Below are 9,285 nucleotides of genomic sequence, written 5' to 3'. Positions count from 1 at the left end.
TGAGATTCACAGAAAGGCCCAACTGTTTTGAATGTCAATTCCATAACAGACTGGAACCCAGGCTAGATTTCTGCAGTTATGTTTAAAATAAAATTGCTCTCTCCAGCCCACCACCCTAGCCTTAGCCAGTGATTAAGATACGCTTACATGATATGCAAATACAATAGGTTCTATCTTCGTAAAAATAGTTGGTTCAATCACTGAGGTAGAGCATCTCCTTTGCTGTAAAATATGATCCAATTGAAACTGAGCAAGCCAATTGACAAAGCGAAACAAATGTGATTAGACTGCCAAGTACTTTTCCTCCCCCTAATTCCAAGGATGTCCCTTAGTTTATCCTCACAGGTTCCATATTGCTCATAGGAGATGCCTTTTAATCAGCTGGTGTACAGTATTTCACTTTGACACTGTACTACATTTACATTTACATTTAAGTCATTTAGCAGACGCTCTTATCCAGAGCGACTTACAAATTGGTGCATTCACCTTATGACATCCAGTGGAACAGTCACTTTACAATAGTGCATCTAAATCTTAAAGGGGGTTGGGGGTGAGAGGGATTACTTATCCTATCCTAGGTATTCCTTAAAGAGGTGGGGTTTCAGGTGTCTCCGGAAGGTGGTGATTGACTCCGCTGTCCTGGCGTCGTGAGGGAGTTTGTTCCACCATTGGGGGGCCAGAGCAGCGAACAGTTTTGACTGGGCTGAGCGGGAGCTGTACTTCCTCAGTGGTAGGGAGGCGAGCAGGCCAGAGGTGGATGAACGCAGTGCCCTTGTTTGGGTGTAGGGCCTGATCAGAGCCTGGAGGTACTGAGGTGCCGTTCCCCTCACAGCTCCGTAGGCAAGCACCATGGTCTTGTAGCGGATGTGAGCTTCAACTGGAAGCCAGTGGAGAGAACGGAGGAGCGGGGTGACGTGAGAGAACTTGGGAAGGTTGAACACCAGACGGGCTGCGGCATTCTGGATGAGTTGAAGGGGTTTAATGGCACAGGCAGGGAGCCCAGCCAACAGCGAGTTGCAGTAATCCAGACGGGAGATGACAAGTGCCTGGATTAGGACCTGCGCCGCTTCCTGTGTGAGGCAGGGTCGTACTCTGCGGATGTTGTAGAGCATGAACCTACAGGAACGGGCCACTGCCTTGATGTTGGTTGAGAACGACAGGGTGTTGTCCAGGATCACGCCAAGGTTTTTAGCGCTCTGGGAGGAGGACACAATGGAGTTGTCAACCGTGATGGCGAGATCATGGAACGGGCAGTCCTTCCCCGGGAGGAAGAGCAGCTCCGTCTTGCCGAGGTTCAGCTTGAGGTGGTGATCCGTCATCCACACTGATATGTCTGCCAGACATGCAGAGATGCGATTCGCCACCTGGTCATCAGAAGGGGGAAAGGAGAAGATTAATTGTGTGTCGTCTGCATAGCAATGATAGGAGAGACCATGTGAGGTTATGACAGAGCCAAGTGACTTGGTGTATAGCGAGAATAGGAGAGGGCCTAGAACAGAGCCCTGGGGGACACCAGTGGTGAGAGCGCGTGGTGAGGAGACAGATTCTCGCCACGCCACCTGGTAGGAGCGACCTGTCAGGTAGGACGCAATCCAAGCGTGGGCCGCGCCGGAGATGCCCAACTCGGAGAGGGTGGAGAGGAGGATCTGATGGTTCACAGTATCGAAGGCAGCCGATAGATCTAGAAGGATGAGAGCAGAGGAGAGAGAGTTAGCTTTAGCAGTGCGGAGTGCCTCCGTGATACAGAGGAGAGCAGTCTCAGTTGAATGACTAGTCTTGAAACCTGACTGATTTGGATCAAGAAGGTCATTCAGAGAGAGATAGCGGGAGAGCTGGCCAAGGACGGCACGTTCAAGAGTTTTGGAGAGAAAAGAAAGAAGGGATGCTGGTCTGTAATTGTTGACATCGGAGGGATCGAGTGTAGGTTTTTTCAGAAGGGGTGCAACTCTCGCTCTCTTGAAGACGGAAGGGACGTAGCCAGCGGTCAGGGATGAGTTGATGAGCGAGGTGAGGTAAGGGAGAAGGTCTCCGGAAATGGTCTGGAGAAGAGAGGAGGGGAGGGCAGTGTGAGCACAGGGTAGGGCAGTGTGAGCAGAACCAGCGGTGTCGTTTGACTTAGCAAACGAGGATCGGATGTCGTCGACCTTCTTTTCAAAATGGTTGACAAAGTCATCTGCAGAGAGGGAGGAGGGGGGGGGGAGGAGGATTCAGGAGGGAGGAGAAGGTGGCAAAGAGCTTCCTAGGGTTAGAGGCAGATGCTTGGAATTTAGAGTGGTAGAAAGTGGCTTTAGCAGCAGAGACAGAGGAGGAAAATGTAGAGAGGAGGGAGTGAAAGGATGCCAGGTCCGCAGGGAGGCGAGTTTTCCTCCATTTCCGCTCGGCTGCCCGGAGCCGAGCGGAAATAGCTATAAAACAAGTAGAACTATGGACACCAGTATACCTTTTGTCTCACTCTGGCGCCACAGTACCCTGTTCCTGTCTGGGGGCTGGGGGCCACTTAACCTATTTACGCTCCAACTCCATCATCACTACTTAAGAGTCACTGTCTCCGACTGTAGAGGACTGATCCACAGAGCTTCTGGGAGATTCCACACCAGGAAGGCCCAAAACTATTTTTGGTATCTCCGATTGTTCTGGCATAGAAACTTAATTGGGAGGAAGGACGTTTGATATGCTTTTTACATTTGAATCACAAACCATTTCTGAGAAAATCATAATGAACGTGGCCATTTTAGGCCCCTTTTAGACCTATACATGCATCCGGTAAGACCCTATGTTCCGTGAACCGTACATGATACAGACAACATTTGGTCACTATACTCCTTATAGTGTGCTCTAATTATAGAGTATTCCTGAAAGTACCCTTTTTGATTTGGACATTTTTTGGAACCATATACTTTTCCAGAGTGGGCGCTCTGCTACTTACTTTTGAAGATGTGAACCATTTTATTCATAGAAATTGACATTATAAGTCATTAACCAATCACATTCATCAAATCACCAGCAGTTCCCTTTGAATCCATTTTCCCATTCACTATGTTGGTGGTGCTCCTAAAATGTATCATAACTTCCAAAGTAGCAGACCACCCACTCTGGAAATGTGATGTACTTGTAGAGTATATTATTTAAAAGAGGGGTTCCCAAACTTTAAAAAAGTTTTTGTCACAACCCGGCTTGTGGGAAGTGACAAAGAGCTCTTATAGGACCAGGGCACAAATAATAATAATATAATAATAATAATAATAATCAATCATTTTGCTCTTTATTTAGCCATCTTACATATAAAACTTTATTTGTTCATAAAAAATGGTGAATAACTCACCACAGGTTAATGAGAAGAGTGTGCTTGAAAGGATGGATGCACATAATTCTGCAATGTTGGGTCGTATTGGAGAGAGTCTGTCTTAAATAATTTTACAGACACAGTCTGTGCCTGTATTTAGTTTTCATGCTGGTGAGGGCGGAGAATCCACTCTCACATAGGTATGTGGTTGCAAAGGGCATCAGTGTCTTAACAGCGCGATTTGCCAAGGCAAGAAACTGAGCGCAGCCCTATCCAGAAATCTAGCATTGGCTTCTGACTAAATTCAATTTTCACAGAACTGCTTGTTGCAATTTAAATGAGGCTCTCTTGTTCAGATATCGGTGAGTGGACTGGAGGCAGGGCATGAAAGGGATAACGAATCCAGTTGTTTGTGTTGTCCGTTTCGGGAAAGTACCTGATACATTGCGCACCCAGCTCACTCAGGTGCTTCGCTGTATCACATAATGACATTGTCCGTAAGCTTGAGTTAATTTGCACACAAAAAAATCATAATGATGGAAAGACCTGTGTGTTCTTAATGCAGACAGAAAAGAGTTCCAACTTCTTAAGCATAGCCTCAATTTTGTCCCGCACATTGAATATAGTTGCGGAGAGTCCCTGTAATCCTAGATTCAGGTGAGAAAAAAACATCACCCAGATAGGTCAGTTGTGTGAGAAACTCGTCATCATGCAATCGGTCAGACAAGTGAAAATTATGGTCAGTAATTTAAAAAATGTGTCAATACCTTGCCCCTTATAAAAGCGTTACATGGTCGCTGCCCATATCATTGCATAATGCAGAAAATACACGAGAGTTCAGGGGCCATGCTTTATAACAAAGTTAACCATTTCACTGTAGTGTCCAAAACGTCTTTCAAGCTGTCAGGCATTACCTTGGCAGCAAGAGCCTCTCAGTGGATGTTGCAGCGTACCCAAGTGGCGTCGGGAGCAACTGCTTGCACGCGTGTTACCACTCCACTATGTCTCCCTGTCATGGCTTTTGAGCCATCAGTACAGATACCAACACATGTCACAAAGCTGTCCAGTTCTAAAAAAATATCCTCTCATGTCCTGGTTTCCAGTGGTTTGCAGAAGAGGATGTCTTCCTTAATTAACCCCCCCCCATAAACGTAATGGACATATACCAGGAGCTGTGCCAGGCCCGCCATGTCTGTTGACTCATCCAGCTGTAACACATATAATTCACTGGCTTGTATGCGAAGCAGTAATTGTTTCAAAACATCTCCTGACATGTCACTGATGCATTGTGAAACAGTGTTGTTTGATGGAGTCATTGTCTGTATAGTTTTTAAGGCCTTTACCCCCCAGCATTGTCCCAGCCATTTTCACGGCAGCAGGAACAAATCAAATCAAAATTATTTATAAAGCTTCTTACATCAGCTGATATCGCAAAGTGCTGTACAGAAACCCAGCCTAAAACCCCAAACAGCAAGCAATGCAGGTGTAGAAGCACGGTGGTTAGGAAAAACTCCCTAGAAAGGCCAGAACCTAGGAAGAAACCTAGAGAGGAACCAGGCTATGAGGGGTGGCCAGTCCTCTTCTGGCTGTGCCGGGTGGAGATTACAACAGAACATGGCCAAGATGTTGAAATGTTCATAGATGACCAGCAGGGTCAAATAATTATAATCACAGTAGTTGTTGAGGGTGCAACAGGTCAACAACTCAGGAGTAAATGTCAGTTGGCTTTTCATAGCCGATCATTGAGAGTATCTCTACTGATCCTGCTGTCTCTAGAGAGTTGAAAACAGCAGGTCTGAGACAGGTAGCATGCCCGGTGAACAGGTAATTGTTTCATAGCCGCAGGCAGAACAGTTGAAACTGGAGCAGCAGCATGGCCAGGTGGACTGGGGACAGCAAGGAGTCATCAGGCCAGATAGTCCTGAGGCAGGGTCCAAGGGCTCAGGTCCTCAGAGAGAGAGAAATAAAGAAACAAAGAGCAAGAGAATTATAGAGAGCATACTTAAATTCACACAGGACACCAGATAAGACAGGAGAAATACTCCAGAGATAACAGACTGACCCTAGCCCCCCGACACAAACTACTGCAGCATAAATACTGGAGGCTGAGACAGGAGGGGTCGGGAGACACTGTGGCCCAATCCGACGACACATCTGGACAGGGCCAAACAGGCAGGATATAACCCCAACCACTTTGCCAAAGCACAGCCCCCACAGCACTAGAGGGATATCTTCAACCACCAACTTACCATCCTGAGACAAGGCTGAGTATAGCTCACAAAGATCTCCGCCACGGCACAACCCAAGGGAGGGTGCCAACCCAGAGAGGAAGATCACGTCAGTGACTCAACCCACTCAAGTGACGCACCCCTCCTAGGGACGGCATGGAAGAGCACCAGTAAGCCAGTGACTCAGATCCTGTAATAGGGTTAGAGGCAGAGAATCCCAGTGGAGAGAGGGGAACCGTCCAGGCAGCAACAGCAAGGGTGGTCCGTTGCTCCAGTGCCTTTCCAGTGCCTTTCCGTTCACCTTCACACTCCTGGACCAGACTACACTCAATCATATGACCTACTGAAGAGATGAGTCTTCAATAAAGACTTGAGACCGAGTCTGAGGTTGAGACCTAGTCTGAGTCTCTCACATTGGTAGGCAGACCATTCCCTAGAAATTGAGCTCTATAGAAGAAAGGCCTGCCTCCAACTGTTGGCTTAGAAATTCTAGGGACAGTTAGGAGGCCTGCCTCTTGTGACCGTAGTGTACGTGTCGGTATGTATGGCAGGACCAAATCGGAAAGATAAGTAGGAGTAAGCCCATGTAATGCTTTGTAGGTTAGCAGTAAAACCTTGAAATCAGCCCTTGTCTTAACAGGAAGCCACTGTAGAGAGGCTAGCACTGGTCAAAAAAATAAAGGGAACACTAAAATAACACATCCTAGATCTGAATGAATGAAATATTCTTATTAAATACTTTTTTGTTGTTGTTGAATGTGCTGACAACAAAATCACACAAAAATGATCAATGGAAATCAAATGTATCAACCCACGGAGGTCTGGATTTGGAGTCACACTCAAAATTAAAGTGGAAAACCACACTACAAGCTGATCCAACTTTGATGTAATGTCCTTAAAACAAGTCAAAATGAGGCTCAGTAGTGTGTGTGGCCTCCACGTGCCTGTATGACCTCCCTACAACACCTGGGCATGCTCCTGATGAGGTGGCAGATGGTCTCCTGAGGGATCTCCTCCCAGACCTGGACTAAAGCATCCACCAACTCCTGGACAGTCTGTGGTGCAACGTGGCTTTGGTGGATGGAGCGAGACATGATGTCCCAGATGTGCTCAATTGGATTCAGGTCTGGGGAACGGGTGGGCCAGTCCATAGCATCAATGCCTTCCTCTTGCAGGAACTGCTGACACACTCCAGCCACATGAGGTCTAGCATTGTCTTGCATTAAGAGGAACCCAGGGCCTACCGCACCAGCATATGGTCTCACAAGGGGTCTGAGGATCTCATCTCAGTACCTAATGGCAGTCAGGCTACCTCTGGCGAGCACATGGAGGGCTGTGTGGCCCCCCAAAGAAATGCCACCCCACACCATGACTGACCCACCACCAAACCGGTCATGCTGGAGGATGTTGCAGGCAGCAGAACGTTCTCCACGGCGTCTCCAGACTGTCATGTCTGTCACATGTGCTCAGTGTGAACCTGCTTTCATCTGTGAAGAGCACAGGGCGTCAGTGGCGAATTTGCCAATCTTGGTGTTCTCTGGCAAATGCCAAACGTCCTGCACGGTGTTGGGCTGTAAGCCCCCACCTGTGGACGTCGGGCCCTCATACCACCCTCATGGAGTCTGTTTCTTTCAAATGAGCAGACACATGCACATTTGTGGCCTGCTGGAGGTCATTTTGCAGGGCTCTGGCAGTGGTCCTCCTGCTCCTCCTTGCACAAAGGCGGAGGTAGCGGTCCTGCTGCTGGGTTGTTGCCCTCCTATGGCCTCCTCCACGTCTCCTGATGTACTGTCCTGTCTCCTGGTAGCGCCTCCATGCTCTGGACACCACGCTGACAGACACAGCAAACCTTCTTGCCACAGCTCGCATTGATGTTCCATCCTGGATGAGCTGCACTACCTGAGCCACTTGTGTGGGTTGTAGACTCTGTCTCATGCTACCACTAGAGTGAAAGCACCGTCAGCATTCAAAAGTGACCAAAACATCAGCCAGGAAGCATAGGAACTGAGAAGTTCTCTGTGGTTATCACCTGCAGAATCACTCCTTTATTGGTGGTGTCTTGCTAATTGCCTATAATTTCCACCTGTTGTCTATTCCATTTGCACAACAGCATGTAAAATGTATTGTCAATTAGTGTTGCTTCCTAAGTGGACAGTTTGATTTCACAGAAGTGTGATTGACTTGGAGTTACATTGTGTTGTTAAGTGTTCCCTTTATTTTTTTGAGCAGTGTATGATAATTTTTTGGGGTTCTAGTGAAGTTTCTAGCAGCCGTGTTTAGCACTAACTGAAGTTTATTTAGTGCTTTATCCGGGTAGCCGGAAAGTAGAGCATTGCAGTAGTCTAACCTAGAAGTGACAAAAGCATGGATTAATTTTTCTGCATCATTTTTGGACAGAACGTTTCAGATTTTTGTAATGTTACGTAGATGGAAAAAAGCTGTCATTGAAACAGTCTTGATATGTTCGTCAAAACAGAGATCAGGGTCCAGAGTAACGCCGAGGTCCTTCACAATTTTATTTGAGACGACTGTGCAACCATCAAGATTAATTGTCAGATTCAACAGAAGATCTCTTTGTTTCTTGGGACCTTGAACAAGCATCTCTTGTCTGAGTTTAAAGGTGGAAAACTTGCAGCCATCCACTTCCTTATGTCTGAAACACAGGCTTCCAGCAAGGGCAATTTTGGGGCTTCACCATGTTTCATTTAAATGTACAGCTGTGTGTCATTCGTTCTGCCCCTGAACAGGCAGTTAACCCACTGTTCCTAGGCCGTCATTGAAAATAAGAATTTGTTCTTAACTGACTTGCCTAGTAAAATAAAGGTAAAATAAAAAATAAATAAAAAATAGCAGTGAAAGTTAACATTATGTTTCCGAATGACATCACCAAGAGGTCAAATATATGTTGAAAACAATAGTGGTCCTAAAACAGAACCTTGAGGAACACAGAAATGTACAATTGATTTGTCAGAGGACAAGCCATCCACAGAGACAAACTGATATCTTTCCGACAGATCAGATCTAAACCAGGCCAGAACTTGACCATGTAGACCAATTTGGGTTTCCAATCTCTCCAAAAGAATTTGGTGATCGATGGTATCAAAAGCAGCACTAATGTCTAGGAGCACGGGGACAGATGCAGAGCCTCGGTCTGATGCCATTAAAAGGTAATTTACCACCTTCACATATGCAGTCTCAGTGCTATGATGGGGTCTAAAACCAGACTGAAGCATTTTGTATACATTGTTTGTCTTCAGGAAGGCAGTGAGTTGCTGTGCAACAGCTTTTTCTAAAAGTTTTGAGAGGAATGGGAGATTCGATATAGGCCGATAGTTTTTTATATTTTCTGGGTCAAGGTTTGGCTTTTTCAAGAGAGGCTTTATTACTGCCACTTTTAGTGAGTTTGGTACACATCCGGTGGATAGAGAAACGTTTATTATGTTCAACATAGGAGGGCCAAGCACAGAAAGCAGCTCTTTCAGTAGTTTAGTTGGTGTAGGGTCCAGTACACAGCTTTAAGGTTTAGAGGCCATGATTGTTTTCATCATTGTGTAAAGAGATATAGTACTGATCCTAGGTCCTGGCAGAGTTGTGCAGACTCAGGACAACTGAGCTTTGGAGGAATACACAGATTTAAAGAGGAGTCTGTAATTTGCTTTCTAATGATCATGATCTTTTCCTCAAAGAAGTTCATGAATTTATCACTGCTGAAGTGAAAGCCATCCTCTCTTAGGGAATGCTGCTTTCTAGTTAGCTTTGCGACAGTATCAAAAA

This window comes from Oncorhynchus gorbuscha, linkage group LG17 (genome assembly GCF_021184085.1).
Source record: "Oncorhynchus gorbuscha isolate QuinsamMale2020 ecotype Even-year linkage group LG17, OgorEven_v1.0, whole genome shotgun sequence".
NCBI classification, from domain to species: Eukaryota; Metazoa; Chordata; class Actinopteri; order Salmoniformes; family Salmonidae; genus Oncorhynchus; species Oncorhynchus gorbuscha.
Note: the sequence above shows the minus strand (reverse complement) of the source record.